Below are 10,000 nucleotides of genomic sequence, written 5' to 3'. Positions count from 1 at the left end.
GGTGGTGTTTGTGTGCTGAAATGAGACTTGACAATTTGAAAATTTAATGTTTAGTATTGTGAGTGAGATACTAATTTGAAAAGACATTTTAATTCGTGATTATCCGGGTTTATCATCAGATCCTAAAATTATTTTATGTATGGTATATAAAATATATATAATTTAGATAATGCTTTTTAATCTAGACAAGTGCATAAATGTTATTTAATCACATTGAATAAAATTAAAAAAAAAATATTTTAAATGCGCCAGTAGAGCTTTATCGATTTTTTTTTTTATGTAAGCAAGCAAATAGTTTTGATTTATATCTAATCTAGCAAGCAACTTTCCAAGTGCCATGAAACACCAACAAAGTAAATGACACCAATATGCATTTCATGTTGCTGTGGGATAATACAAATCTCGATATCAGTTAAAAAATATATGAAATCTCGTCCAAGTGAAATAAAATGGGAATGGACATTAATAGGATATGCTCTCATTTTTTTGGGGCAACTGGATATTTGGAAAGTAAAACGTTTTTCCCATTTGCCAGACATGGTATTTTCTTTACCAGAGCTATCTGGGAAAATTTGAATAGCCACAGAGAAATAAATAAATATATTTTTCACATAACTGTTCCATCACTATGAGATATATGAATATAAGTCGTCCGGCTGCCTGTTAACTTTCCAAGGCAAAATGCTATCTAACTCCAAGCTAGATACGGTGAGGAATTTTTTGGCCATACAGTTCCTTACAGCACCTTAATCACCTTTCCCTTCATACAATAGGAACTGTATGCCTGTTAACTTTCCAAGTCCAAATGATACCTTACTCCTTGCTAGATATGGTGAGGAACTGTATTGCCATACAGTGCTTCACATCACCTTTACCTTCATACAATAGGAACTGTATTCCTCTCACCCGTTCGGAACCTTTTCTTAAAGGTGTAAAGGTTGAACCTATTTTAAAAGTTTAAAGATCGCTCATGAATGGCAGAGACAAGAGTCAGGATAATGTCCTAGAGACTCCCTGTATATACAGATGATCAACACCCAACCCCTTTTTCCATCCAGCTAGGACCATGGAGGGCCAGGCAATGGCTGCTGAAGACTCAGCAGGTGGACCTATAGACTCCCCTGAACGCCCTATCCCTACCTACAAGGATGGTGAGGTTACAGACATTAATAGATGCTTTCGAGCTTGAGCATGTTTCGAAATTCCGTCCAGCAGATTGCAAGGCAGGGACGTTTCCAATAGGCCGTCGCAACCTTAATCCAAATGTGCTATCCAACCCCGGGTCAGTTATTTAATGCCAACTGTTATTCTCTATTTCTTCAATAACTTCTAATTCATATTTTGGAACTGTCATTATTCAATTCTGCCTTTCTGTTATTCACCATAATTATAAATTATTCAATGTACCTACCCCATTGATTAAGGACTGCCTCGTATAAGAAAGCATCTTCCCTCGTATCTTTCATTAAGAGATTATTTTCTTTTATTGAAATTTATCTTTGACTTTGCTTTCTTTTAAAACTTTTAGTTTAATCTTTTTCTACTTCCTGTCCATTTGCACTATACATTGCTTGTGAATTTTTTCTCTTTATTCCTGACTACCTTATATTTCAGCTTGTATGACTAGCATGTTTTTTTTTTTTGTAATTGCCCTTGAAGAAATATCCTTTTTCATTTTAATGAATGATTTTATGTCGAACAGTCTGACATGTCTCTTTTTATAGTTTATAGTGAAAGATCTATCTTAATGTTGTTACTTTTTTTTACAATATTTTATCTTAATTGCTCATTACTAGTTTATTTATTTCCTTTCCTCACTGTAATAATAATAATAATAATAATAATAATAATAATAATAATAATAATAATAATAAGTAGAAAAGTACCAAGATCTATGAATTGAATTGAAAAGGTTGTGATACGAAAGAAGAGGTACCAATAATCATAGTGGCAATAGACACCATACCTAAGGTATTGAAAATAGATATTGAGAAGGGAGGAGCCGATATAGCCCGAGGACTTTAACAAAAGAGCGTGCTACTTGAAATGGGACATATAGTGAGTTAAATGATGGATTCTTAAGGCAGCTGGATGCAACCCGGAAGCCAGCCCTATAAACCACCAGTCTCTGCAAGCTGTAGACTGTGATTGAAAACAACAACAACAACAACAACAACAGTAATAATAATGATAATAATATAATAATAATATAATAATAATAATAATAATAATAATAATAATAATAATAACAAAAATAATAACAATAATAATAATAATAATAATAATAATAACAATAATAACAACAACAATAAGAGCAACAATAATAATACTACTAATAATAACAGTAATAATAATAATAACAATAGTAATAATAAAAATAAAAACAATAAATAATAATAGTGAAAATAATAATAATAATAATAATAATAATAATAATAATAATAATAATAATAATAATAATAATAATAATAATAATAATAATAATAATCGCTCCACTAACTATTATTACTTCCTCATCCTACATTCCTTTTACCACAAGCTCTACTAGCAGTCAAAAAACACCATCTTGGAATCATGAACCCTCCTAACCTGCTTCTCTCATCTCCACTGCCTTCTCGTCCTCTTCCCTTGGTTCAATAGGATTTACATTGTCTCCTTTCTCTCAAACTTTATCTACTTTTGCTTTTAGTTAAGATTAGCAATGTCCACATCAATGTCTGTTTGTATGTTTTCCTGTATAAACTGAGCTACTTTATAGAAATGTGATAGTTTCTCTTAAAATACTTGTATATCTCTCAAACTATTATCTACTTTTACTTTTAGTTAAAATTAGTAATACTCATATCAGTATCAGTTTACTTATCTGTCTATATAAATGAAGCAATTTCATTTAGAGACATAATGAGTTTTTTGTTCATTTACTTGTACAAATTATACTCTTAAAACTTTGAGGACGGAAACATCCGGAATATTCTAAAAAGAACTATCTCAAAACGAGAGAGAGAGAGAGAGAGAGAGAGAGAGAGAGAGAGAGAGAGAGAGAGAGAGAGAGAGAGAGAGAGAGATAAAAAATGTTCTTTACGTTTATTGTCATCCAAATATCCTCATTCAATATCAAGGATGAAATCTACTGCTGCTGATACTATCCTAAAATAGACTCAGTTGGATTTTTACGCTTCCGTGATTTTGTTCACTGATTAAAAGGCTTCTGTAACTGTGGTCTCTTGCTTACTGCTTTAACAGAATTGGAATCGAAAATGCAGGAAGAGCAAAAGCTACGAAAATAGAGATACAAATTTGGGTCTGAGATTGGGGAATCAAATTGATTTGAAATTGTTACTTTATTTCATTCACAATATTTTTGATGCTCAAATATTTGCTTCTAATAAACATCTTTACTTTATTACTTTTTTATTATCAAGGTTTGCATTTAAAGGTCACTCACAAATGGCAGAGACAAGGGACAGTGACAATGCCATAGCTAGTAGGACATTGCTATAGAGACTCAACATATATAGGCTACATATGAACTCAAGTCCCCTTTCCACCCAAGTAAGGACCAGTGAGGGGCAGGCAATGGCTCCTGATAACTCAGTCAGTAGACCTAGATGCTCACCAAATCTCCTATAAGGAAATATTTCCGAGCTAAAATGGCACCCCTGGGAGTTGGTGCAAATCTGCCTCACTAAAAAGAATTGACTATAGCTTAATGGAGAGAGACTTCTGCGATGATCATGTGTATTTTTATCCCAAGTTCCCAACTAATAGGCCTACTTCAGGATGTGGATTCCTCCACACACAAGGTATATATGGAAGTATATCATGACACACACCCATATATTTATAATTTAATTATTATAACTTTATAATAAATAACTACACACAATATACAATATGAACATGATTAAGATGTTGATATAAAGGGTCAAACGTTACAAACAAACACATCTTACAACTAAAGAGGAATAAAATACAACTCTCTTTTCCCAAAAAAGACATACAACGTTTATGTAATTCTTTGTAATACAAACAATTTTAAGAGAGATGGGGCTCTCACACATCACAATATATATATATATATATATATATATATATATATATATATATATATATATATATATATATATATATATACTGTATATATATATATATATATATATATATATATATATATATATATATATATATATATATATATATATACACATATAAATATATATATACATATATATATATATATATATATATATATATATATATATATATATAAAGAAGTAACAATACTTATCATATTAAAATAGCACATGTTGATTAATTTTGAAACCCGAATAAAATTGTCTTGAAACTTGAAAAGAATTCTGCGGCATCTTTCATAATTTCACACCATTCACTTGAAAGGAATGAGATAAGTTAATTTATCTTCATAGTTTCTCTTACAATTATATAAATATGATTAAAATTTCTCTAATTCCCTATCCACAAGAACAAAGTTAAGAAAATGTGATAATAAAATAATTTTATTTATTATTTTCTGCTGAAAGCTGTTTTTAGCCAATCTTGTATTGCAATATCCAATGCATTAGGCTACTAAAAGGCCATTAAAACTGCAATGCAATATAATGATGTGCATGGTTGCTTACGCTAGTAAATACATATGAAATCTAGAACGGTGACACTCGGTAGAGCACATACCTTTGCTTATATTATTTTGTATATCATAAAATAGGCATTTTAATCATGCATATTTTGGCACTAGTTTCACGCAAACCGAATAATAATTGACGCGTTATAGAAAAGAGAAGATTTTAACCTAATCCTGACTTTGGCCTTGACATTTGACCTAATCACTCTCCAAATCTAATCAAAATGTCCGTGGCGCTTGGCCAATCATCCCATAAAATTTCATGAAATTTTGTCAATAAATTTTTGAGTTATGCGAATCAGAAACAAACAAACATGCCTATATGCATACATAAATAAACAAATGAATAGATAATTAAAAAAATAAATAAATACACGCGTATCAAAACATGACCTTCCCAATAAAGTCGGCGAAGGTAACAAAGCTAAAAAATGTGAGAATTACCAATGACACATTGGAAAATGTAATGCAAAGTTTCCTCAAACAACCACCCATTGCATTAGAGAAACTCTCGATGATTGATAATAAATTATGCTCTAGAGAAGATCTTAGCTATTGGAATACATTACTATTTAATACGGGCTGCTGCAATAGGATACTCAATACTCAAATATTCTTTGCAGCGAAACATTTTCATCACGAATAAGGATATTTCGGGGTGACTTGGGGGAGGGGGGCGGTTTGGTATGTAAAACCATAAAGAAATTACTTAAAATTATGATTGACAGCTCAGTAATTACTTATGTTGTATCTTTGCTCAACTATGTAGTTGTGTTTTCTGTTATTTATGGGTAAGAATAATCTATCCAGAACCCCAAGTTTCCCAAATAACCTCGTTTCAGGTAAAACAGTCATTTTGCAAAGAAGAGGACAACTGTCGATTTTTTTTTTTTTTTTTTTTTTTTTTTTTTTTTTTTTTTTTTTTTTTTTTTTAGATGTTATCATAGTTCAACATAATAGTTCTGAAGCTTAAGGAGCAATCTACCTAAAAACACAAATGTTAATAAGAAAAAAGTTCTTTACATAAAAACTTGATATTTTCAAGGTACAGTTATATAACCATTGTCAAATATATGTGAACGCAAGAAGGCAATATGCATGTCCGTCATCTGTCTGTTAGTACGTCAGTATGTCCGTTGTTACAAGCGAATAATCTGTCTTGTTTTATATTCCAGACTCACATGATTTGCATGTAGCCTAAATACTCAAATATCATACGAACAACGTGTAATTAAGTTTTCCAAAAATCCCAAACAGGTGGATATAATCGATAGATAGCCGTGACGATGAGTCAATAACCCCACTTTTTATATGATATACCCTTTTACGATATTATATATCATTTTACATGAGCTGAATTACACTAAAAAGGCTAAAGAAATATGCGTTCACGTGAGTAGTTTTAAGAAGATTTTTTTTTTCAAATCTAGCAAATATTTGAAACTTAAAAAAGTTTATAAATCCGAAAAAAAAAATTTATTTTGAATAATCGCATTTCAAAGTTTTCAATAAGACGAGTGAACTAGATACTTTGGTTATTGACGTTATGTTTGGTAATGTTTTAATTTACACCATTCTAAACACTTATATATCGATATTAGACTCCATTACTTGTGTTTATTGTAATATCGAATAGAAAAATAACTACTATTTACTCACTTTGGCCTCGTGTTGATTGTTGATATGATCAGCTAATATTTCTCTCTCTGTATCCCTTCCACGCCTTGATAGGCTCTCGGAGCCTCCCTGCTGAGTTTCAGCACATTTACGTAAACTTTTCTCTTCTTGTTAACTTACGAGTTACACCAACAGAGAAGAGCACAGAAAAAAAAAACACATATATTTCCAAATTAAACCAATTCCGAGGCAAGAGTAGAATAACAAAAGAGTGCGGGTCTCCATTTCGATGTTTGGAGGGAAGTTAGTAACTCACGAGGCAGATGTCAGGTATCACTAGATATTCAGTCATTAAACGAAACCAAGATACCAGAATTACACGCAGAAAGAAACAGTATTTACGACGACATAAGGGTTATTCTCGCACTCGACCCTTTAAATAGGTTACGCCGTGGTTATAGCTATATCCCTTTAAAGCCACGTGACACGAAACAGGTCGCTGAATGTTCAAATGAACTTAGCGCTTTTTTTTTGATAGGTATAGAATATAAATTCATGAAAATTCGATTTCTTTTTTAAGTAATGGCTTCCCAGAGGATGACCTGATCCTGAAAATCTTTAATATACTTATAACTACCAACTACATAAGTGTTTTAAGTAATTCAGTTATTTAGTAGTTTCGAAAAATAATGCCTTCAGTGATGGTATTCCTGATTTTTTTTTCTTTACAATTAAACTTTTATTCATCTTTTTGGGATTTAACAGTTTTACAAGTCTTACATAAAGCGAGAGGAAGAAAAAAGTAGAAGTTATCTTGTCAACGATGTGTATAAAAACAATAGTTTAAAGTCAAGTCATGAAAAAAAGTAACCTGACAATATGAAATTAACAAAAGGATAATGAACCAAAAGTTTCTAAATTCCAGGAGATGAGTTTTTCAATTACTGAAAGTAGAATACTATTGTGACGAAGATCTACAGTTAATGATCATTTAAAGGAAATTAGTAAAGTCAAGGTAATAATTAAGAAAGGTTAGATGATCATCCTCATAAAATTGATCAATGCAAAAGGAATATTAGAATTCTTCTTCTTCTTCTTCTTCTTCTTCTTCTTCTTCTTCTTCTTCTTCTTCTTCTTCTTCTTATTATTATTATTATTATTTTTATTATTATTATTATTATTATTATTATTATTATTATTACTTGTTAAGCTACAACCCTAGTGGGAAAAGCAGGATGATATGAGCCCAGGGGTACCAACAGGGAAAATAGCCCAGGGAGGAAAGGAAACAAGGAAAAATAAAATATTTTAAGAACAGTAACAAAAATAAAATAAATATTTTCTATATAAACTATAAAAACCTTAACAAAACAAGAGAAAGGTAAATTATATAGAATAGTGTGCCCTAGAGTACCATCAGGAATACAGAACTTCTCTTGCAGTAGGAGGAAAATTTATAGTCTGCGAAGAAATTGATTTTATATAAATAGTTACTGTCACTCTTAGGTGATGTTATAGTTTATATTTGGCATTTTTTATAGATTATACAGCAAGTAATGAGCTCAATATAAATGAAAATATGAAAATTCAATATCTAATTGAGAAAACAATTCATAGAATTTAGTTGCTTATTGGAGTTTGTGCTTTGAGCTGTTTTTATTTTTTAAGCTTCATGTTGATCATTACTTGGAAATCATTATGAATTTAGTTAACTATTAAACTCCGAAGCACCAAAAATATTGAGTATTATGTGAAATAAGTTAATATAAAAACATTTATGATTATTACTTAATGCTTGTATCGTTAAAAGGTAAAACAAGGTATAAGTGGACACTATGTAATATAAGAATGAGATGTCGATAGAAATGAAATCCAAATGCAAAAATAGGTTTGAACAGAGAATGAAGGATATTTTTGAAAACATAAAATCTATATACATATATATATATATATATATATATATATATACATACATACATATATATATATATATATATATATATATATATATATATATATATATACACATATATACATATGCATATAATTAATTGCTTAGCTAAAACCCTAGTTGGAAAAGCAGGATGCTATAAGCCCAGGGGCCCAAAGAGGAAAGGAAGCAAGGAATAATGAAATATTTTAAGAACAATAATACCAAAATAAATATTTCCTATATCACCTATAAAAACTTTAACAAAACAAAAGGAAGAGAAATTAGGTAGAATATTGTGGCCGAGTGTACCCTTAAGGAAGAGAACTCTAACTCAAGACGGTGGAAGACCATGATACAGAGGTTATGGTACTACCGAAGGTTAGAGAACAATGGTTTGATTTTGGAGTGCCCTTCTCCTAGAGGAGCTACTTACCATAGCTAAAGATTCTCTTCAACCCTTACCAAGAGGAAAGTAGCCACCGAACAATTACAGTGCAGTAGTTAACCCCTTAGGTGAGGAAGAATTGTTTGGTAATATCAGTGTTGACAAGTGTATATGGACTGAGGAGAATATATAAAGAAAAGGCCAGACTATTCGGTGTGTGTGTGTGTGTGTAGGCAACGGGAAAGTGAACAGTAGCCAGAGAGAAAGATCCAGTGAAGTACTGTCTGGCAAGTCAAAGGACCCCATAACTCTCTAGCGGTAGTATCTCAACGGGTGGCTGGTGCCCTGGCCAACCTACTACCTATAAATGAACATAGACCCTTTCTGAGTAAGAATGCCGTAACGTGTTGAGTGGGTTTGTCAGGGCCACCCATACCAGGTTGGTTTGCTGTGAGCAATCAGAGAAAAGTATCACACTATCACCAATCAGCAGTAAGCCCGCGTGGTGAGGAAAAATGGTCAAACCCAGACATGAATAAGGACACATATGAAGCCTTTGTCCTGCATTGGACTAGAAATGGCTTTATTTGCTTTATATATATATATGTATATATATATATATATATATATATATATATATACTTATACATGCATATATATATATATATATATATATATATATATATATATATATATATATATATATATAATGTAATATAATATATATACAGTATATATTTGCATATCATATATATGTATATATATATATATATATATATATATATATATATATACATATATATATATATATATATATATATATATATATATATATATATATATATATATATATATATATATATACAGTATAAACAATTATTAAGGTGCATCCGTTCTTTACCCAAAGATTTATTTGTCCTTTTCTTCTATATTAGAAAATTCTTTATGGATCAAACATTTTCCATCAACTTGCTGTCCTTCAGTATTTTACCTAAATAGACTAAAGAGAACATTAAAACGCATTTTGATCGATAATTGTTTCTTTGTTTCCCTTTAGCAAATTTCTTCCTATTACTAAATTTATCCCGCTCCCCACAATCTTCATATTCTTTTTTCATGATTAACTGTGTCTTTTCCTTTAAGTGGGATATGCTGTCCCGCCATGATATATTGATATTTGCTTCTATTATTTCTCTTTTAACCTTAATTTTAATATAATGAATTTATTTCAATACTAAAGTTACATCAATGTAAATTAATCTCTTCAAATCTGTTCATCATGTATTCTAATTAATCTCGTCACTTATATGGATTTCTTTTATGCTTGCAACACGACTTATGTCAGACAAGAACCTTAACGAATGCAAACGGGTTATGACAGTCAGTCGATCAGTTGTTTATTAAAGGTTGATGGGTAACAACA

Source organism: Palaemon carinicauda, chromosome 7 (assembly GCF_036898095.1).
Source record: "Palaemon carinicauda isolate YSFRI2023 chromosome 7, ASM3689809v2, whole genome shotgun sequence".
Taxonomy (NCBI): Eukaryota; Metazoa; Arthropoda; class Malacostraca; order Decapoda; family Palaemonidae; genus Palaemon; species Palaemon carinicauda.
The sequence above is the reverse complement of the archived record's forward strand: the minus strand, read 5'-3'. Positions refer to the sequence as shown.